This window comes from Euprymna scolopes, chromosome 4 (genome assembly GCF_053919585.1).
Source record: "Euprymna scolopes isolate OS-2025 chromosome 4, ASM5391958v1, whole genome shotgun sequence".
NCBI lineage: Eukaryota > Metazoa > Mollusca > Cephalopoda > Sepiida > Sepiolidae > Euprymna > Euprymna scolopes.
Genome location: NC_136485.1, coordinates 157,082,972 through 157,106,950, shown reverse-complemented (window position 1 = coordinate 157,106,950; position 23,979 = coordinate 157,082,972). Strand labels below are relative to the sequence as shown.

At 35.4% G+C, this 23,979-nt stretch overlaps 1 protein-coding gene and 1 long non-coding RNA gene across 5 annotated transcripts in view; one reads left to right on the top strand and one right to left on the bottom strand.

Annotated features, from left to right (window-relative positions):
• The window catches only part of LOC145269803 (uncharacterized), a 58,127-nt gene extending 48,975 nt beyond the window's left edge, over positions 1-9,152 (top strand). Inside the window, exon 2 of the long non-coding RNA XR_013865251.1 lies at positions 8,070-9,152. This is a non-coding gene — a long non-coding RNA (uncharacterized LOC145269803). The remainder of the gene's footprint in view (positions 1-8,069) is intronic.
• LOC145269813 (diphthine methyl ester synthase-like) overlaps positions 1-23,979 on the bottom strand; it is a 902,043-nt gene that overhangs the window by 332,847 nt on the left and 545,217 nt on the right. The gene's annotated exons all lie outside the window — the stretch shown is intronic.

Below are 23,979 nucleotides of genomic sequence, written 5' to 3'. Positions count from 1 at the left end.
ATAAAAAGAAACACAGCAGTTTTGTGGTATTTAAAAATCATCACATCTCTAAACGTAAAAGTAAGCAATATTTTCAGATATTATCACTTCCTCTTGGAGAGAGGTAGATGTGGCCTTCTGCGATGTTCTCTGTAGTGAGAGAGTACTTACTCGATTGACCAGAATATTTTTAGTGAAATTGATTTTCCTGGTTCCTTCGACTGTAAATTGACTTTTAACAGTGTTCTTACCTCACTTTTTTTCCATCTTTTTTTTATTGTATTGCCACACAGACTTAGTGTTAGTATTACAATATAAAGAAACAGCATTTTGTGTTGTTTATAATTCATCTCAGCTGTTAAGGTAATGGGAGATTATTTTCTGAGTTATGATGGTCACTTGTGAAAAGGATATATTTCTTTCCTTTCATCTAAGCTGTTCTCATCTGCAAAATTCACTTTTAACAGTCTCTTAGGCTATATAATACTATCTGATCAGGCTCCTTGCCCAGACCAATGGGACTCTTTCTCTCCAGATTTCCCTGTCTTCCTTCAGTTGCATCAGATCACAGTTGGCGTCATGTGCAATTTGTTTGATGTATGTGGATCTAGGTCATCCTATGCTTGTGCGCCCATGCCGTTGGGTCCACAACAATACATTTCTCACCATCACTTGCTTGCTCCTCTGGCAGTGACTAGCAAATCGTAAACGTTGCTCCTTGGTGGCAGTAGATATAGCAGGTAGATTGCTATAAAGTTGCTGCTTCGTGGGATGATCTTGCCAAGATATATTTAACACTGTAACATATGGGTGTACATGCCGTCTAGTTTTCTTTTCAATCTTTTGGTGAATGTCCAGGTTGTAGCTCTGTAAACAAGGACAGACTCCACCACTGCTCTGAAGAACTGCCTTTTCAGTTTGTCAATTAGCCTCGAAGTCCATACTAAATGCAGCTTATCCAATGCGGCCCATGCTTTTGAGATGTAAATTTCGATATCTCTCTCCGTGGAACAATGTTGCTGCCCAGGTATGTTAACTCAGTGACTTCTTTCAGTGTTGTTCCATTTAGTGTTTTGATCTTCCCATCCACATTGAAGGTCATAACCTTTGTCTTATTCACATTTATGTAAAGACCAATATCATTCGCAGACTTTTCTAGCTCACCTTAGTACTTAGACTATAAATTGACTTTTACTGGTTTTATTAGCTTACTGTGCATATACCATTTCTATTTTATTTTTCGTATTGCCAAAGGAATTTATTAGTGATAAGATTAATGAAAGGCAGGTTATTTCTTATTTTTATCATTCAGACGAAATATTAACTTCTTTTCACTATTTGCATAGACATGATAAATCATCCTCTCCCTCACAAATATCTACATAAATACATTGCTGCAAAGATGCACTTTTCTAGCTATAAAATAATATGAATGTTAAGATATTAATATTCTATATAAATTAAACAGGAAACGTCTGTCTGTATGTCTGAACAGTTAACCGATAAATTCTTAAACTACTGGTTACATAACACTCAAATTAACAGGAAATAGTAATCAAATTAAAGATGTTTTTTTTTCGTTTGGATGGATGAATAACGCGTACAGACATATATCGGCAAGTTGAAATTCAAACTGTTCATTTCAACTTACCGACATATTTTTACTTCTTTCTGCGCTTGCTCAGGTTCAATTATTTTTTTTATTTATTTTTTTTTTTAGTTCTTTATGCCCAAATCCAATTAATTTTTTTTACTTCTTTATGCCCAAGTTCAATTAGAGACCACTAACTGGTTCAAAACTGCAATCGAAGTGCATGTTCCCATGCAGAAATTTTATAGTAAGCCCCACTCTCCCCAATGGTTTACGTCGACTTGCGCAACTGCTATTGCTCAAAAGCAGCATGCATACCGCAGATTAAACTGACATAAGTCCAGTTCAAACAGACTGAGGTATATAGAAACTAGAAATAACGTTAAGAAAGAAATAGCGACAGCTAAGAGAGAATTTACGGAAACCACTAAAAAACGCATCGAAGCACAAAAACTAGGAACTCTACAACAGTGTAGTAAATAATGGGCAATCAACAATTTCCCCACTAACCAACAATCACGAGGTTGTCTCCTCAGTAACCGACAAGGCTAACATGCTTGCCAGTCGGTTTGCCTCAAACTCCACACTGGACCCTTCCAACCACCCCCTACCTGACTTTCCTATGCGGACAGACGCCACGCTAGATGATCTGAAAATCACCCCTGCTCAGGTGCATGCCATCATAAAAAACCTTGACACTTCAAAACCATGTGGACCCGATCTCATCCCAGCTATGCTATTAAAAAAGTGCTCAGCCGAAGTAGCTCCAGTTCTCTCCAAACTCTACAACAAATACCTTAATGAAGCTTGCTTTCCGGGCTGTTGGAAAACTGCTTCTGTTGTACCAGTATTCAAGAATTCTGGCGAAAGGACTGACCCATCAAATTATCGCCCCATTAGCCTCCTCCCACTTTTTGCCAAAATATTTGAGACTTTAATTAATCATGCTCTAGTCCATCACCTTACAAATGCAAAACTTCAGACTGACCAACAATATGGATTTAGACAGGCCCGTTCCACAGCAGACATCCTAACTGTAATATCTGAATGTATATACCATTCACTGGACAAAGCGGGGGAGGGCAGAGCTCTAGATATATCTAAGACTTTTGACAGGGTATGGCATGAGGGTTTCCTCAGGAAAATTAGATCATACGGTATCACTGGTAGAATACTTAACATAATTAAATTTTTCTTAGATAAAAGAAAAATCCAGGTTGTCCTCGACGGTCGTACATCTAAACAATATGATATAAATGCGGGAGTGCCCAAGGGTTCTACCCTTGGACCTCTATTGTTCCTGATATTCATAAATGACCTCCCCGACAAAATTGCCTCTGAGATGGGTATATATGCTGATGACACTACACTCTATGGCAGTCACGACAAGAAAACGAATGAACGTATTTCTAAAGAAATGGCAGAAACACTAGAGGAAGACCTCCAATCAGTAGTGAAATGGGGACAAAAATGGTTGGTCACGTTCAATGTCATCAAGACTAAACTAGTTTCATTCAATAATTACAAGAAACCCTCTCTACCACCTATAGCAATGGCCAACGACTCTTTATCTGACAGTACATCTTTCAAACTCCTTCGCCTAATGTTCACAGGAAACATGAGTTGGAACAATTACACTGAAGGCATTGCCAGGGCCGCTGCAAGAAAGGTGGGCTCTCTCTACCGTGCTAGACAACTACTAACACCCGAAAATATCCTGTACCTCTATAAGGCCACCATTCGCCCATGTATGGAGTATTGCTGTCACATTTGGGCTGGTGCATCTGCTACTAGTCTCTTGCTCCTTGACAAAGTTCAAAAGAGAGTTGCAAACCTGATAGACCCTGAACTGGCATCTAAGCTTCAGCCTCTGTCCCATCGATGAAATGTTGCATCCCTCTGCCTTTTCTACAGGTATTTTAGTGGTGAATGCTCTGACGAACTGCAATCACTTGTTCCCCCACGACGTGAGCACCTTCGATAAACCCGACAGGCTGCTAAATCCCACCCCCACACTGTAGAGATCCCTAGATGTAAAAGATCTTTCTACTCTAATAGTTTCTTCCCCAGAACCGCTAGACTTTGGAATTCCATTCCAGGTTCATGCTTCCCCAACAGTACTGACGTGCAGAAGTCCAAGTGTAACGTGAACTGACATTTTGCTGCCCAAATCCCTACATAGTACCCCAGTAGTTGTTTCCCCTGATAGTAGCTCCCTACACCAAAGTGGCAATTTGCCTTGTTTGGGGTGAAAATGTAATTAAAAAAAAAAAAAAATTTTTTTACTTCTTTATGCCCAAGTTCAATTAATTTTTTTCGACTTCTTTATACCCAAATTCAATTAATTTTTTTTTACTTCTTTATGCCCAAGGTCAATTGATTTCTTGAAGTTGTTTAATATTAAATCTTTCTGACCTATCTTTTGATAGCTACATTGGTAGGAGATGTGGCTGGAACACAAAATGTTTTGGTTTCGATTCTATCTGATGGCACCCAAGTTATTTTCTTTTTTAAACTTTGGAAATCATTGCTATATATTAAATGCAATATAATATTCAAGAGAGAATTGGCTCTGTAATAATAAATACGAAATCTACATGAATCAAAATATATTTAAACGTATTTTACAACCCAGCAAGCGTTAGTCATTAATAAACTTCATACTCACAGAACATTATAATTAATATTCATAGTTCTTTGATTTTCATGTGACAAACCTTTGAATCCCACTATTCATGCACATAGTTAATTACGTTGTATGTAAAATTTGCTTCCGTTCTGATAACCAAAATTATTGATTCTTAAATCTGTTATTCTCAAGTTTTTCAAAATAAATTACACGTAAATGCAGATCTTTCATTTTCATAATCAACAACATTTTTTGACTCATGTTTTCTAATGAAATTACTTATAATTAAAAAGTATTTCAGCACGTTTTGCAAAACAGACAAAAGTGAGCAAATATCTTATTTTGCAATTTTAATGAAACCAATTTGTTTACCACTACCTTCATAGCAAACAAGTTTTGATGCAATATCACTGGCATTTCTATTTATCTTCTTAAAAAAAAATAATTAAAAAAAAAAAAAAAAAAAACGTGTGCCAATGGACCATTAGATGTGTGTTCGGACTTAACTCATAACAGATTGAAATTCACCTTCCTCATACTCAGTTTAACATTAGTTTTTTTTTTTTTTTTTTTTTTTTTTTACAAAGGCATCACCACATTATCAAGGCCCAGAGGCCACGCAAGGATAAGGGTTAAAGAGTGTACAGTAGAAATTGGTCAATATAGTAATCATTAGTAATGAAAATTTGGTAAATTTAATAACTTATATGGAACGGCTCATCAAGAACTTATTTACTTTAGACTTGAACACAACCATATTGTAGTCAGCCGGAAAGCAGGAAAACGGAAGACAATTCCACAGGCGTGCAGTTCTAAGAAAGAAGCTTTGTTCATGGAATCTACGTTTAGGTTTAGGAACAGATAAAGAGTGGGGGAAATTATTGATAGTGTTTACAGCTAGACGAGTGTTTCTTGTGAAAGTTTGGCGAGGGGGGACCATAGATTGAAGCTCAGTTGAACACTTTCCATGAAAATAACGATACATCAGAGACAAACTCGCAACATCTCTTCTGTGAGATAGAGGTTGCAAGGAGGAGAAAAGGACATCTCCTACGAGGCTACGAAGTCTATTTTGAACTCTATCAAGGCAGGACAAGTCCTTTCTAGCAGCTCCTGCCCAGATGTGGCAACAGTATTCCATCCTTGGACGTACCTGGCTCTTATATAGATAGAGAATAGCATCAGCAGTGAGATATCTACTGGATCGATAGAAAGATCCCACCATTTTTCCAGCGGCCTTGGCAACAGATTTGATATACGTGTTCCATTTAAGATCAGGAGTAATGGTCAAGCCCAGAAGCTTGTCAAAACTTGAGGCCTCCTGAAGACGAGAGGCATTCATTTCAATTGATGACAAATGTGGATTAGAATGTTGATGATGTAAAGAGAGAAGCTTGGTTTTAGATGCATTAAAAGTAACCAGCCACTCCTTTCCCCATTGTACTACGTGCTCAAGATCAGAGGAGAGAGAATTGGAGAGAACTGTGTGTCTGTCTGTCTGTGTACATTTCCCTACGCAATAACTCTGTCAATTTTTAGTCTATAGACTCGAAATTTGAAATACCGGGTACTGAGATTTGGGAAAATCGATGTGACGGGTGTCAGCCAGAAATTTGGCTGTTAAGGGGTCAAATTTCAACGATTTGACCTTTAAGAACTCTACCAAACTCCTCCGACAATTTTGGGTCTAGACACTTGAAATTTTAGATATAGGTTCCTTGAACATGGATCTAACTTAATAAAGTGATTTGAGCCTGAAACAATAAATTTTAAGGGGTCATAATAGGGGTCAAAGTTTTAAAAAAATTAACCATTTTTTTTGTTTTTTTGCTTTTTTTGCATAGCATACACCTCCAAACACCCGAGCAACGCCGGGCACCCCTGCTAGTATATATATATATATATATATATATATCTTTTTTCGAACATGATTGCTAGGAATGAACGCTGTCCACACTACAAATCTCCAGTTCTTTCAACGGTTTTCTTTTTCTTTTTCATTTCGATACTTTTTTGTGACCATGAGCGGAGGTCCGCTTGAAATATAAAAAATAACAATAAAAATATTAAATACAAAAAGTAACATCGTTTTTCATGCTACAAAAAACCCTCATAACCTTTAAATCATTATATATATATATATATATATATTTAGTTTTTTGTTTACTTACCTCCTCGACAGGGCAGAGTTAGACACAAGGTCGGTTTTTAATGTGTGGGGGGGGGCAGCTGCCCAAAAAGTGGCACTCTGGTTAGTAACAAAAATAAAAAAAGTAGATTCTGAGGAAACTTCTAGAGTAAATGTGGCATTGTGATGACTAATTCCTATTAATTCCAAATAGTGCATCGAAGAGATAACATAATACATAGTTCGCTGCACCATTCATAGTAAATTTTCATACGAATTTTCTCACCTATCGGCCCAATATTTTCGAATAAAAAATGGAACAAGCAGACGGCAGACAAACAGACTATAATAAATATAATATATAGAATTTTAAGATCTATTTTTTGTTTACTTGCCTCCCTATGGGGGCAGAGTTAGATACAAGATCAGTTTTTAATGTGGGAGAAACCAGCTCCCCAAAAAGGGGCACTCTGGTTAGTAACAAAAAGTTTTTTTTAAATGCATCAGTCATGAAGGATTTCTCCTCTATTAATCGAAACTAAAAATGTGAGGAAAAAAGTTAGGTACAGCATCAGAACAGATACAAGACTTTGATCTTGGCCCGAAGGTCATGAAAAGTTAAAAACCACGAGAACTTTCTTGTCAATCTGATATGATAAAAGTTTAAAGATGAACGACGTTTTACAATAAGAACGCTCCTTATTTCGAAGTATCTAAGTATCCCGTTGTCATCTGCATTCTTTCGCTGATGTTAGTTTATCATTAACAAATGGTTTATAAATAAAAGAGACTATGTATGGACTAACAACAAATCGTCTTCTATCTTCTATCTATACATATAAAAGCGAAAATGTGTGTGTGTATGTATGTATGTTCGTTTTTTGTGCATGTCTGCAAAAGGCTTTTTTTCGTCGGCCTTCTCGCTCGGCTCGCTCCTTCTTAAAACTTTTTATATCGCGTCTAAATCGAAATATCTACAACTTAAAAACGGGGGTCACGTATGTATTTAATTTACCCGACTTTTACCAGCTCACCGCGTCTTCGAAAAGCGAGGGAAACAGTAACTGTCTTGCAGTGCAAAACTAGGTCAAACATCACATCACTTCCCCGCACCTGTATATTTCGCTTAATAAACCTTAACTGAACACACTTATCAATTCCTCTTCCCTCGTGGCCAGGATGGTTAGGTATCTGTTTTTTCCCCCCTTTCATTTCCACCTTCACGTCAAGGATTCGGGCTTCAATCTTACCTTCCTACTAAAACTTTTTTTTTCTTTTACACCTCCAAACACCCGGCCAACGTTTTTTTTAACACACACACCTCCAAACACCCGGACAATGCCGAGTACTCCCCCTACCTCACCAGTTTCAAATAAAAACAATGTTAAAATTACTCAGAAAGAACAATTCAAATACTATTGTTAGAAAAATCAATGAAAGAAAACTAAATCATTCAAGTCTCTAGAACAATTTTATTGATTTATACAGTTTCAGAAAATATACACTAACACTAAGTAAAAATCATTGTAAAGTAACAAATATTGTGGATCAACGTTTCACTCTCTGAGCTGAGTTAATCAACGTTTCTTTCTCTACGGATTTTTTTTTTTAATTACACAAAATGCATACTAAAATATCCTTCAGTTATTTACAAGGTGGAACAATAAAATTATCGCCCTAGAAAAGACAACATGATTCCATTTCCATTTGATGAAAACCGGTTTTCTTTTTTTTTGTTGCAGATCATCAACTAGTTGGCCAGTTGTGTACGAATCCCAAGAGTGATGGATGCCTTCTGCCATGTTTGAAAGTGATACAATATTCAACGAGCGAGATCGAAGGAATGCCAATGTACAACTCATGCTCTCTACCGATCCAAGTTATGACATCAGGACCATTGCCTTCACCTTCAAAATGCAAATCCGGATGGTTCAATGCTTGAGGGCATAGCTCAATGAAGTTTCCAGCCACGGTTATGGTCTTTGGTGTGGTTTCAAGTGAGGGGCACATCATGATAATTCACATCTTTGAAGTCGGCTTGAAATTCAAACCAAAGTGTATCTGGATGTGCTGAAGAGTATGGTGATCCCTTGGTGCAATCAGATGGCTGCTAGCAAAACCTGAGTGTGACAGCAGGACTCGGCACCGGCCCACAAGTCCGCAGAGTCCCAGGCTCGGCTTCAGAAGGATTTTGCACCCTTCTCTCACTGGTCCCCCTCCTCCTTCAACCTGAACCCGCTGGACTGCTTTGTTTGGTTATAAGTTGAGAACATCACCAACATGACCCCTCACAACACCAAAACCAGCCTGATCATGGCCATCTGCCGAGTATCACAGAGCTCCTGCTGCCGCTTGTTGAAAAGACATGCTCCCAGTTTCAGACTCGTATCGAGGCAGTGATTGAGGCTGAAGGCGGCTACATTGAATAAATGTCGGCTCTACTACAAAACCAAGTTATCTAAATCGATTTTTTCAATAAAAATTTTGAAATAAAGCTGTGGTGTTGCTTTCTTCAGGGCAACAAATTTATATTTGCACCCTATTATATTTGAAAAAGTTCTATTTAATTTTTTCTATTTTCACAAATAACTCACCAAGTTTTTATCACTTTCTCTTTCTCTTATTGTATGTTGGTGGGCTGTTTTGTTTTATGGCGCACCAACCTACTTTGGATCATTTAACGCTAACCTGAATTTTATAAAAGTTGAACAAAAAGTAAATAACAGTTTCAACAAGTTTAGATATTTAACAAATCAATACATTTAAGAGATTTATAGATTTAACAAATTCATATATTAAAATATTTAAATATTTAACAAATTATAAATTTTCAATTTTATAAACAATTTTAATTTGGCTGCTTAGGTTCTATAATATATTAACCACTATGGGTCATCTAAAAATTAAATTCAGCCTACAAACGTTGTGCATGTGTAAATATATAATTACATATTTATATATACATATGTTGCACATACCTGACTTGCAAACACACGTACCATTGAACTAAGGTTTGTAATACAGGGAACACATACACATATGCAGCCTTTGAGACTTTACACGACCGGTCGCCACAGTCGATTGAAAATTTCTTGGGGGCGACTAAAATCGTAAATCACTCGCCCGCCAGTTGATAAAATTTCTTTAAATAAAGAAACGGGGGGGGGGAACTCATTCATTTTATGACCCTCAAATATGCGGTGACTTAGAATGACCTATGTCTCATCAATTGTGAATTCTTTCATCTCTAGCTGTGAGACTGTTGGAATATCGTATTGAAAAAAGAGTGGTCACACTAAAGGTCAACAAGAGGTCAAATTTACACATTCTGAGTGTAGTCAAAATGTCGCCTTTATTTAGCTGTCTGATTTTGAAATTCATTTGGAAAAAAATTCTTCGATGCTACAACTACATACACTTCATGCTTACAAAAGTAAAGACGAACATTTGAAAGAGGAAAAAACGCATCGTTCCGTCAAGCACGCACTGAAAATTAAATTATACAACAAGTAAGTAATCAGTTTTCGCTTCAGTTTTGTTTCTTCGTAAACAAACATTATTTATTCCAGATAGAAATGTATCAGGATATAAACAAATCTGGACATGAATTGTAAAAATGTAAACACATAAAAATATCAAGACGGATGATTATTAGTAGTATGTTATACATGATATAATATTTCGACTTGCCTTGTAAAAAATAAAAATATAGAATAAATGTATAAAAAACCTTCATTGTTTCATTAACAAAGCTATTTAATTACTAGGTTAATCTATATAAATTTCGCTGAAATGTTCAATGCTATATGATGCTAAATGTCCATTTTTATTATGATCTCGCTTCGAGTTTTGCTCAGTAATTATTGTAAGTAACTATTTCTGATTCTTTTGAACTGCCGGGATGATTGTGTGTTTCAAAATATTTTTCAATTTGAGACTTCATATTGAAATGTTTTAATTAAAAAATGAATCTCTAATATTTGTTTTTTCATTTTAAAATATATTTATTTCAAGGATGTGATTTTACATTATGTTTTCTTTGTGTATAAAGTTAGATATATTCGTTTTCTAACGGTACCAATAAACACAGTCTTGAATTATTAATATTTCAATTGCCATTTTGATGCTATGTATCAGCATCCAAAGAAATGATTCTTAGTTCTATGGAACAATAATATGAATGATGCTATATAAAGGAACTGGTGTTGAAGTTTAACGTTTTGTTGAATATTTACTGAAATGTTTGTAGTAATAAAATAGTTGATTTACAAGAATTAAACAAATATTTTCTTGTTAGATTATACACATGGTAATTTCTTGAATTGTAAAATTATTTACTATTATTGACTGAAACAAAGACATAAAGTCGGACGAGTAAAAATATTTTGGGGCGAGTAAATTCTCCCTCATACTCGACCGGCGGTCGAGTGATTTTTTTTTTTTTTTTCAAATCTCAAAGGCTGCACATATGTACATGTGAAATAGTGTTCATATTTTTTTAATACATTTCCTTTTGTTGCTTATTTGCGAAGTTTTGTTTTCAATTTCAATTTCTTCGTGTTCCTCACCTTTGTTTGATGTTGTTATCAAAGCAGGTTGTGTTATTTTATTTTTTTTTTTTATTGTATTTTGTTTTATTTTCAATTATATCTTTATTAGAATCCAGAGATCGGATTGGTGATCTTTTGGTACTCTTCACTTGTAGATTCAGCCGTTCGAGAACTCTCTTTGGACATTTCTACATTGTTGACCACATTTAATTTTGTTTTCGTAATAGATTCGGTTTGTTTTATTTCTATTGAATACATTTTTTTTTTAAAGATTTTCTTGAAATGATAGCCGTTCACTTGTGCTTAAATTAATCGACTTTTCTATAAGTTCTTTTTTATAGTTATCTATTTGAGTGGTGAAAAGTTTTTTTATTTTTATATAATTATTTATTTGCTTTGTGTCTTAAAGGATTTTTTTTTTTTTTTTTTTTTTTTTTTTTTTTTTTTTACATTGGCAAATGTTTTTGTTCCCATATAGTTTTCTACAACTTTTCTAGCTTCTGGGAATGGTAAATGTTTGGTGTGTTTTTATACACTATTTCATTTTCTTTCTTGTAGACATCGCAGGTCCTTGAGAAGGCCAAGTTTTGTTTATGGCAGTTTGCACATTTTATATTTTTGCACTTACTTTCTGTGTGGTTTGGGTCACGTTCATCATATTTCCCACACCGCAAATGACTAGGGCTATGACAAGAGAATATTCTTTTCATTGTTTTGAATCTCGAGTATATATACGATACAATTAGACAGTTAATCAGCCGAGAACCACATCACTATATAAAAGCATATAAGATATCAACGGATACACACTCGAGAGTCAAAACAATGAAAAGTATATGCTGTTGTCCTAACCCTAGTGATGACCAATCAGAATACTTAGATAAGCCTGTTTGACCATAAGTGCTACAATAATATCGTGGAGGTTAGTGCTTATGTCAAGCATCCATAAAGCACAGTTTAAATATACAAAAGATTATGGATAAAATTGTGCAATGTCCTTATTTATTTTTTTAGGATACTAAAATACCTGAAACTATTATTAGATTACAAAGCAACCATCTTTGCAAAATCGAATGATGTTTTTCTATGCATGATTCCCTTGATGTGAATTACGTCTCAAGACACCTCTCCTCAAAGATAATCCTCTAGATAGCAAATCCACCACCGAACATCACTTTTGAAACCACAGACACATCATTCAATCTTTCCTCAGACTTCTTGCTTATACATATTCTTTTTACTTTGAAAAAGTTAAAATTTGGATTTTTTATTTGATATTACCTTCTGCTTTTCTTCACCTACCATAACAGATTTCTCAATAGTTATGCATCGCTGAGGCAAGGTGATCTAAGTTGATATTTACATTTTTGAGCAACATTGGTTGCTGTCAAAAGGAATTAAGTTGAAATAGTTTTTATTGTGTTTTGTTCTTTATAACATAATGCTCATCTTCAGCAGCAGTTGTCACTTTTGGTCTTCCATTTTTTTATGTCAATATTTGCATAGGATGAGGAGAATATATATGAGACTAAAACTAGAAAAAATACTATAAAATGATTCTAAACTTTAAAAAAAAAAAAAAAAATACAAAAATATCTCTTTTTATGAAAAGGTTTTTGCCTATAGGGTATAAACACAAATTCTTATATATGAGGTGATGCATCTGTGCATGGATTGCTATGAGGTGCCTTCAATAAGTTTCCAGACTTTTTTCAAATGGGCATTTAAAGTTGTTGTAGACTCTCTAAAATTCAGTATGTTATTGCTATACCTCTTATGAAATTACTGACCAATTTTTATGATTTCAGGTTCAAATGAAGAGCATTAGTAGTAATTGAAATACACCCTACTAAAGCCTGATTGTCACAGAGTGTGAATTTCAAAAATGCAATCTGGACGTGAGGACACTTTAGAAGAACTATGTTTCTATAATCTATCTATTTACATATAAAAGGAAACTTGTCTGTGTTTTTATATATATATATATTTTTTTTTTGTATCAGAATATATTTGATAGGTGTCGATAATCAATAATCCAAATAATCCGATGAATGAAGGAACAGGTGATTTTGACCAAAGTTAACACCTTATACAGCCTAACATCACAAGTGCAAGTTTTATTATCGCACAAGCTTCTTTTATATAACAGGAGCGTGTTCAAAATTAATATTTCTACTTAAAACACAATTGAACCATGATACTCGACGTTTTCATTTTAAATTTAAATTCAAGCCATTGTATATAAAAACAATTTCATAAAATCAACAGTAGGTTCTCTAACGTACTATGTAGCCTACAATGTATTGTAAACTAAGTCACTGTGGGGTGAGGAGGAATATGAAGATTCCTCCTGATGCATCGGAATAGGTCTCCAACTAGAAAAATTAATGAATTCACCGATTTCGCTGATGATAAAAATATGGGGGGGGTGAAACATTTGTTGATCATCATTTAATCTTGAGCAACGTCAGGTCTCCTTGCTAGTTCATCATAATATGTTAATAAGTTTAGGAGGTAATCCTATATACATATAAGTATATAAATATATGAACCTACCTATTTTTATAAGGATAAAGATATATATTACACTAGCAGGGGTGCCTGGCGTTGCTTGGGTGTTTAGGTGGTGTAGTAAGGAACTCCGGGGGTGGGGTAGATAAAAAAAAAACAGTAGCGGGGTGCCCGTTGCCTGGGTGTGTGTAGGTGGCATAGTAAGGAACCCCAGGGGGCGGGGTATAAAAAAAAGTGGTAGTAACGAGGTGGGGCATCAAAATAACAGTAGGCAGAGGTGTTAAAAAAGAAAAAAAAAAAGTGGTAGTAGGCAGGCAAGCTTGAACCCGTAACGCGAAGGGGAAAAAGTTTTAAAAAATATGACGCCTTAACCGATGTCTCCATCGCTCAACCGGAAGTTCCAAACATTGAAAGAAAGCGTAGTCAACCCAACCGATATGGTGACTTGTGAAAATGGTGACGCAAAAAACGATCACTCCTTGTAGAAAACTGGCCAGTTGAAAATGAAGGAATTAATGTTTTTGGCCAATTTTTCAATATTTGTTGTCCGAGACGTCGAGCTTCAAAATGATGCCAATCTTGTCAGGATCCGTTGCGTCTGTTTAAATTTTTTAGCAGACATACATACATACAGGCACATATTCACACAAACCGACGATTCAGATTTATATTATAAACTAGTGGGGGTACCCGGCGTTGCTCGGGGGTTTGGAGGTGTGTTTGTAGAGGAGGGGGGGTTAAAGAACTTCTTAAAAAATCGGAAAGACCCAAACTTTTGCCACCGAACGTAAAACTTCTTTAAAACAATCAGATAAACAAAAACCCCAAAAAGGGGGGAAAAAAACAAAAAAAAACAAAAACAAAAATAAAACACAGCGAAAAGCGAAAAAAATGGTGTAAATAACCTCGTTTCAATATTAAATATTTAAAAATCGAGAAAAAAAGTATATCTGATAACTGGGATTGAACCTGAAATCTTTAGATAACGGAACTGTCACTTAACCCATCGCGCTATAGACGCATGGATGAAAGTAGGTTGGTTTTTATAACATTTAAAACGAATTCAATGTACAACGTCTTTTGCGCGTATTGACGTATGCGTAAAGCCATCTTGTCATGAAGATACCATGTTTTTTCACCCCTCCTTGTAAAAAAGAGAGCCGTTAAGGAAGAAGGAATGAATGTTTTTGCCCAATTTTTCGATATTTGTCGACCGGAGGTTTGAGCTTTAGAATGATACCTGTCTGGCAAAAATCCGTGGCCTCTGTCGAAAGTTTTTGCGAGACATACAAACACACACACATTTTGCCTTTTATATATAAAAGTGAGAGTACCTGGCATTGCGGTGGTGTAGTAAGGGTGGGAATAAAAAGCAGCCCGGTGGGGGTGGGGAAGAATGGTGTTAAAAAAAATAAAAATGGTAGTAAGCTTGAACCCATATTGCAAAGGAGGGAAAGAAAGTGAAAAAAATGTACACTTTAGCCGATGTCGCCATCGTGCAAGCGGGAGTTGCGTGCATCGAATTTAAGCATAGTCAATCAAAACGTACAATGGTTTAAATGCTTTGCCACTTTTTTGAACAGTTTCGTTTCATACGAAAACGTCAAACAAACACCCGAGACGACGCCACAGTGGGAATTTTGTTTAACTTGATAAAAAAAAAAAGGGAACGAAAGGATGTCCGTTTGCAAATGCGAGATATTATAATCTGGGAAGTATGCAAGAACTTTTCACGGCATCTAACTAACGCGATAACCCCTCACCCCCCACTCCAAAAGCCTTTCGCGGACATACACAAACGCTTGTGCCCATTTTGCCTTTTATATATTAGAAGATTATTAAAGAATAGTAAAATCAGTAAAACTACAATCTGACAAGACATTGAAACAGAAGCAAATTACCAAATAATTGTGAATCAAATTATCTCTAGCTAAATCTTATTTCTAATACAATGTTTTAGAGGTAAAGATTCATATATGAATAGTTGAATCATCACATTATCTACAATGATAATAAGAGCATTTATCATTTATATGATAGACTAGCCTGGGTGCCCGGCGTTGCCCGGGTGTTTGGAGGTGTGTGTTGAGAAAATAAAAAGTGGTAGTAAGCAGGCAGGTTCGAACCCGTACCGCGAAGGAGGAAAAGAACATGAAAAAATAAGTGACGTCTTTGCTGTTGCGTCCATCATCAAACTGGAAGTGGCAAAAGTTTAAATTAAGACGTGTCAATCAGAAAGAAGGGATGACTTTCGAAAATATTGGCGAAAAAAGCAACCCTCCCCTTGTAGAAAAGTGCCCCGTAGAGGGTGAAGGAATTAATGTTTCAGCATATTTTTCGATATTTGTCATGTGAGGAGTCGAGCTTCAAAACGATATTGATCTTGTGAAAATCCGTCGCCTCTGTCGAAAGTTTTAGGCAGCCATGCATACATACATACATACATACATTTAAACAGACAGGTGAGATTTATATTATAGATTTCAATACATCAACAAAATATATTTTCACTGAAACACTAGATACTCAGCCCTATTGAATGTAACCTGTTTTTCAGTGCATCATACGAATGTATAGTCTCAATTAAATATATATGAGATGCCTTCAATAAGTTTCCAGACTTTTTGTACAGACATTTAAAATTATCATAGACTCTTGAAAAATCAATATGTTATTGCTATACATGCTATGTTATGAGATGACTTACCAATTTTTCTGATTTCAGATTCAAATGAACAGTTACAGCAGGAATTGGAATACAGCTAAATGTAAGGACACTTTAGAAGGACGATATGCAATAAGATTCTGTTTTAAACTTCGAAAAAACATGCCAAAAAACTATGGAATGCTTCAGACTGCTTTTAAACCATCTTGCAGAAATTGAACATAAGTTTTTGAGTGGCATGAGAGATTTAAGAAAGGCAGGGGGTCTGTGAGGGATGATGAGATGTGTGGGAGGAGTAAGGAAGTCAAAACACCAGAGTTGATTGGCCAAATAAAGAATTTCATAGATGAGGACCGTTGTGTGTCTATAGAGACAAAAAGTGCACAGTTTGATGTCAGTGTGGGAACTGTACACACAATTATTCATGAGGAACTGAAGACGCAAAAGATTTGTGTGAATGCACCAGTTCACAACTCCATCCTTGTCACAGAGTATTTGTTCAAGATGGGCATCAATACAGTTCCTCACCCTCACTATAGTCCAGACATTGCTCCCTGTGACTTTTAGTTATCCCTAAGGGTCAAGAAAAACCTTAAAGGCTGTTGTTATTAGATAACTGAGATGAAAGAAGCTATGACAAGAGTCATTGATACGCTCACATAAGAGAACTTCTATTGGCCTTCCAGAAGTTGTTGAACCAGTGCAAGTGCATTGCAGTTGGAGAAGATTACTTTGAAGGGGACTAGAGTTCCATGTATGCGTGTATTTATTGAAGACACCTCGTATTTATATATACATCATGTTTTGATAAACTTCTGGGCCTGACCTTTACTCCCGATCTGAAATGGAACATGTATATCGAATCTGTTGCCACGGTCGCTGGGAAAATGGTAAGATCCTTCTACCGCTCCAGTAGATATCTCACTCCTGATGCAATTCTCTACCTATATAAAAGCCAGGTACAGCCAATGATGGAGTACTGTTGCCACATCTAGGCAGGAGCTGCTAGAAGCTGCTTATCCTGCCTTGACAGTGTTCAAAATAGACTTCATAGCTTAGTGGGGGATGCCCTTTCTCTTTCCTGCAACCTCTCTCCCATATAAGAGACATTGCGAGCTTGTCTTTGTTTTATCGTTATTTCCATAGCAAGTGCTCGAGTGGCCTCTGGGCCTTGATAAGTGTTGATTCCTTTGTCAAATATATATATATATAACAGACATTGTTAAAGACAACAGAAAGCTTCTGTTTTGTAATACTTTTTTTATATTTTTCCAATTTTTTGTATTAACTTTTTTGTATATACGTCAAACGTATGGATGTAGGATCCAAGCATTTTTTTCTTCTCGAAGTATCAATGGTTTTTTAACTTTTAACTTTGTGTGTACTCATGTAGACATCTTCAGAAATTGTGCGAGAGGCTCAGTGGGAATTATGGATAGATTTATTTAAATAGTAGTTAGGTTGCAAGCAAAAGTGCAAGTGATGGCCAGTGGGTCTGCTGACGGGGGTTGGGGGTTAGTACCATGGGGACCGTGCCAGTTTTAGGGTCAGTGGCAGTGGGTGTAAGGGTGGAGTTATCTGAGGCATTTAAGTGTGTTGGTGCTATTTTGGAATGTGACCTGATTAAAGCTAGGCTTTTGCGTTTTTACATAAATAGCTTCAAAGATTTTTAGCTTCTTAACATTTGTTTCATGGTGTAGTATTTTTGTGTCGTTGATTATATATATACTACAAAGAAAATCCGACGTTGTCTGGGATTGAATGATCAATGAATGTTTCACAATCCTATATTTTTCTTGTCATCAAAATCAGTGAAATTACCCATTTTTCAATCAAATCAATCGACTACCTCATCTAGTTGATGACCCATCGCGGTGCACCGGAAGCAAGCTTGACATGCCTCTACGCAGCGACTTAGTCCACAACATATTGTAATGTAAACTGCACAGTATAGAACCTTCTGTTGATTTTATAAAATTATTTTTTATATATAATGGCTTGAATTAAAGTTTAAAATGTAAAAGTCAAGTATCATGGTTCAATTGTGGTCGAAATAGAAACATTAATTTTGAATGAACCACTGTCATATAAAAGATTCTGTTGTTGAATTTATATGTTGAGCCTTTTTACTTGTGTAGTAATAAAACTTCCCAAATGATATTAGGCTGTGTAAGGCGTTAACTTTGGTCAAAATTGCCTTTCATTGGATTTTTTTCAATTATTGATATTTATCAAAGACATTCTGATACAAAAATACTATTTAAGAACACTTCCAGATACATCAATTACATTTGTGTGAAATTTCATAAAAGTTGACCCAACCATTCTGGATTCCATACGGAACAAATTCTTTCACTCTCCCCTCCAACACACACACAAAGTTTCTTTTATATAATATATTTCAAATATTGTATTTATATATATATATATATATAATTCTTACTATAATTATTTTTTTTTAATACCTTCAGGCACTAGTGTTTCATCTTTTCGAGAATCATCAGTGCAGGGTGTCACGATTACCGCTGGTCAGGAGATTCAAACCTTGCAACGAAGCCATCTCTGACTCCATTAGAAAGGAACAAATCCACACGGCCACCGTTAACCACGAGAAATACAATTGAAATTCAAACATTTATTTTTTTAAATGTCAAAACGGTGATAGTGATCTAATGATTATAGCATCATGATCTACATTTGTAAGACCGACTTTTCAACTTAGCGTGCTCAACAATAAGAACTGAGTTCTTTACGCATGTGGTGTCACAGAGCTTGGGAGCTGCTGAAGATTGCATACTGAACCCTCATTCATCGTCTTCGATGAGAGAATCCACCATATATACCAGTACAATATTTGAAAATATATTTGTTGTAATGAAAAGTATGACTTTTTTTTTTTTTTTACCCCTTTTTGACCCTTAAAAACTATTTGAACTAGCTAAAGACTCATAAAAGAATGGCCTGTAAAAAATCCAATCATTTGAGGCCCCTAGTTTTTGAAGGAAGTAGAGTTTGAAAATATGAAGACAGACAGACAAACAGACAGACAAACATCTAGCAGTTTATATAATAAATTTCACTGGGGGGGGGGCGGTTGTGATGGGTCCAGATTTCGTATATATTATAGAGTCGTGATTTCAAAAGTAAAAAAAAGTATTTGGGTAATATCAGCTAAAATCGAAACCGAAAGCAAAACTGTAGCATTCAAAGCTGGTGACGTTACCACTGTACCAATGTGACACGCATATGAACTGATTAAAAATAAACTAAGATGAATGTACAAAATGTATAACGATTTTTTAAAACTTTTACCCATTTGTGACCCTTTAAAAACTATTTTAACTGGCTAAAGACCCATAAAAGAACAGTCCATAAAAAAAAATCCAACTATTTGAGGCTGCTCAGAGTTAGAGTTTGAAAATACGGAGACAGATAGAAAGAGGCACCGACAGATAGACATATAGCCTTTTATATATTAGATTATAGAATCAATCCTCTATTGATTATTATATATTATGACGAATAATTTGCCCGGTGAACTAATTCACAAAAAAAAATAAAAATATTAAAAAAATAATAATGATAATGTTGTTCATCAAATTCCGTCTGTGTTTGTTGATATTTTGGCTTGACGATCTTAAACATTGTCTTTCTTTTGTAATAGATAAAAAAAAAGAAGAATTTTTACAGGGAAATATTTTATGTTACACCGGCCAGTGTAGCATAAAATATTTCTTTTTATCAATAAGAGAAAGATCGGATTTTTTTCGATTTTCGATACTTATCAGATGAATTTCTCTACAAAACATATCTAAGACCATTGCTAGACATATCAATTACCTTTGTGTGAAATTTGCAAAAGATGGGCTCAGTCGTTTCGCAACCTATGAGGAAGGAACTCGCATACACACACACAAACAAAAAGTGAATTTTATATCATAGTAGAGATATCTATAACTTGAAGATTATATAAATTAAAAGATAAGAATAGAAATATTAATACAGGGTTCAGGGCTTGGAGTAGGAGTGTTCAGAGTGTCTTTATTGATTCCTTGAGAAATTCAGGATGTATTTGAGGAAGTTAAAGACTATAAAATCACTGGAATTTATTTCAATAAATATCACTATTCTCCTCCCACATAATCGATGCTGAATGCTTGCTCGATTCCCATCCTAAAAGTCAGAAAAGTAATAATAATAAAAAAAAGATAATATGCTGTTATGAGGTGGCGTAAAAGGACATAAATGTGCAGTTTCAATCCTGGCCAACAGCATATGAATACATATACACACACAGGCATATATATATGTGTGTGTGTGCGCGCGCGTGTGTGTGTGTATGTATGTCTGCACGCGTGGATGTTTGTCGAAAATAATATGTGAAAAAGTCATCTGATTATTATCAATTTCATTTGCCAAAACGTATTTCCTAAAATAAATAAATAAATAAATAAATAAATATTTCGTTCAAAATAATGAAATGCAATAAAATTATGAAAATCTGGCATTTTGAAACTTTCCTTTTTTGCATGAAACTATAAAATGGCATTTAATGAATCAATGAATAAATGAATGAATGAATAATAATGTTTTGAATTTTGACCTGGGAACAGAAGATCATCTAGCTGTGTATTGGTTATTTTTCTGCATTGTAAGAATTAGTTGCAACACTATTGAAATGTTGCATTTTCTTGCAATGATATGGGGAAGGGGAGAAATTTACGAATTTTTGTGCGAGACTTATGCTAAGAGAAAAAAAAACGAATATCTTTTGGTTAGCCAATTGCATTTACTATGGTTCTATCTATCTTTGATTGAAATGTTGAATATGTGTGTTGACAAATTAAATCTTCATATACTTTGTAAAATGTATGTTACATTTTTTTTCTCAGTTTCTTCACAGGTTATTTAAGTAAAGCGATATAATTTCATTTTAAACCAACAAATTTCTCAGATTCTCAGGTTTCAGTGCAAAAATTCCAGCAAGCTATAAGGATTCACTTTTGCCTTTTCTTTTTTTTTTTAACCAAGTTGAGTTTTGTTTAAAAAGGAAACTCTTATTTGTTAAAATAACTGTTTTACTTTCTGCCACATCTATTTAAACTTAATATTTTAGAAGCACATTTATCAGAAAGAATATCAAATCAGTGTGGGAGTATATTTTTATTTATTATTTTCAGTTTGTGAGTGAAAAGAAGATAAATAATTTTAAGTGAGTAAAGATACACATTCCTTCTTATGTTGCGTTATTGTTGCACTTTTTAATGATGAGCATCCAGGCTATATAATTCTTTCAGTTCAAGGGCAAAGTGTGTGCAGATATATATATCGTCTATTAACCTGCTTACAAAAATAAACTGACAAGTTATTTATACAAAAACTTTTTTTTTTTTTTTTTTTTACATGGAGGTCACCACTTATCAAGACCGAGAAACCACTCGGGGATAAGAGTTATTGCATGCACAGTAATCAATGAGATAGTATCGTAGTAATTGTTAGTATTGGAGATTTGATAAACTGTCTTAAGGGGGCGGTTCATCAGGGATTTGTTTATGTTGGACTTGAAGACATCCAAGTTGTAGTTAGGTGGGAAACAGGCAAACGGAAGAAAGTTCCACAGGCGTGCAGTTCTCAGAAAGAAGCTTTGTTCATGGAATCTACGTTTGGATTTAGGCACAAATAAAAAGTGGGTAAAATTACTGACAGTGGTTTCAGTAAGACGGATGTTTTTTTGTGAAAGATTGGAGCTCACACGAGCACTTGCCATGGAAATAACGATAAAACAAAGACAAGCTTGCAACGCCTCTTCTCTTTATTTCACACAACGACTTGGTGCATGTAGAGAGAGAAGTTTTGGGGGTGGAAGTGGCTTGGTGACGACAAATGACAACTCGGTCATCTCCCTACCTTTGTTCTGATCTCTTTGCCCGGATTTGGCATTTGTTTATATTGACAATTTCTCGTCAGGAATTTGTTTGATTTTCCCAGCCGACACCAAAACCTTGTGATTGTTGATCTTTTTGAATATCAGTCAGTGTCAAGAATGTTGATTTTACAATGTCTGCACATTCTTCTTGCATTTGAACTCCCGCTTAGAATCCAGCAATAATTCTGACATTGACTAGCTCAATATGCAACACTTATAATCCTCCCCTCAGGTCACTCTATTACGTATATTGTCACGAACCCTGATTGTTGCATTTTTTTATTAGGGAGTCACTGCTTATCAAAGCCTAAGGACCACTCAAGGATAAGGGTTAATGAGTGTCGTTGATGATGATCGGTAATAGCAGAACTTGAGTAGGGCTTGATTATTTAAGAGGACGACTCAAAAAGAACTTATTTATATTAGATTTGAAAATGATCATATTATAGTCAGCTGGGAAGCAGCCTCATGGTATTGCGTTCTTTACCCCAGCGAGTATGGTCAACATACTCATTGAACTTAGCTTAGCTCTTACATATAATATTGACTGCTATGGCAGTTTCTATCATCAGTTATAGGGAAGAGGACATTGGTTTATAGGAAGTTGTGTTTACAACAGATTTTTGGAAGTTATATTTTCAGGTGTTTTGTGAGGAGGGACATATTTTTGGGATGAGCTGGATTCATAGAAATATGTTCAATGAATCAAACTAGCATGGATACCCGGTATTACCTGGGTGGCCATGAAGTTCAGTTTGGACACAGCTGCTATACTTAGGATATTGAGCACCCCCCCCCAGAAAAGTATGGAAGAATTAAGTGACAAGCTGCCTCCCCCTAAAAAAAATAAATGAATAAAAACAACCTTTCTTTCAATCAAAATAGCAGCGAGTGCTCGTGCGGCCGCCAAAACAAAAATAAAAAAATAGCTGCAGCAGACAGGCTCGACCCTGAAATGCAAAAAAGGAAAGAAGGGAAAAACGGTACTGGTAAACTCTTTTGTCCATCGAACCACAACGACTTATGACGTCATAACCCTGCAAAATAGCATTTTTAAACATGCCTACAGTTTGCTACGCATGTGTGACTTGCAAAAATGGCATCGTGAAAAGTGACCCCCCCCCCTTACAAGAAATGGTTCAGTTGACCACCACAGAATTAATCTGTTTTTCTAATTTTCAGATATTATGCGTCCAACGGATCGCCCTTTCAGATGGTACCAATTTCGACCCAGTGCGATGCGGCTGACAAAAGTTTTTAGCAGATATACGAACACACAAACATAAACAAACAGACGTTTGAAATTTATATAACAGTTGTGAGAAAACGAGAGACATTGTCACATGGTAAACAAAACAAAATAATATATTTCCAAAACAGATACGTTTCAAATGGAAGATTTTATATAACAGCGATAGGAAAACGTAGAATGTTCATGAATTTTTTAGAGTCCTTGTAAAAACAAAGGGGTTTATTAGCTGAGACATTAGAAGTTTGGATCGATTAATTAAGAGCCGTGAGTTTCAGAGGTCAGGAAAATCGAATTAAAAACTTCTCTGCTCAATTAAATAAATTATGATTCATTAAAAGTTGTTCCGCGATAATAGTTTGGAAATATTTCAATTGATGAGTCGTTTTAAATGAGCAGACAACATCAAGGGATTTTAAAGTGTGAGTATGCGAGTGACAGTATATGATTACGTGATTTGAAGAGTGTGGCGATTATGGTAACGTATGAGGGGCATGCAATAAGTAATGCCCCTGACCCACTTTTTTTTTTTTTTTTTTTTTTTTTTTTTACACAGTGATCACCACTTATCAAGGCCCGGAAGCCACTCAGGGATAAGGGTTATTGTAAGTACATCACGTTAGTGAGGAGATTTTATGAAGTGTTTAATTAGGGGGGCGGTTCATTAGGAATTTGTTAACATTAGACTTGAAGACATCCAAGTTGTAGTCCGGAGGGAAGCAGGCAGACGGAACAGAGTTCCACAGGCGTG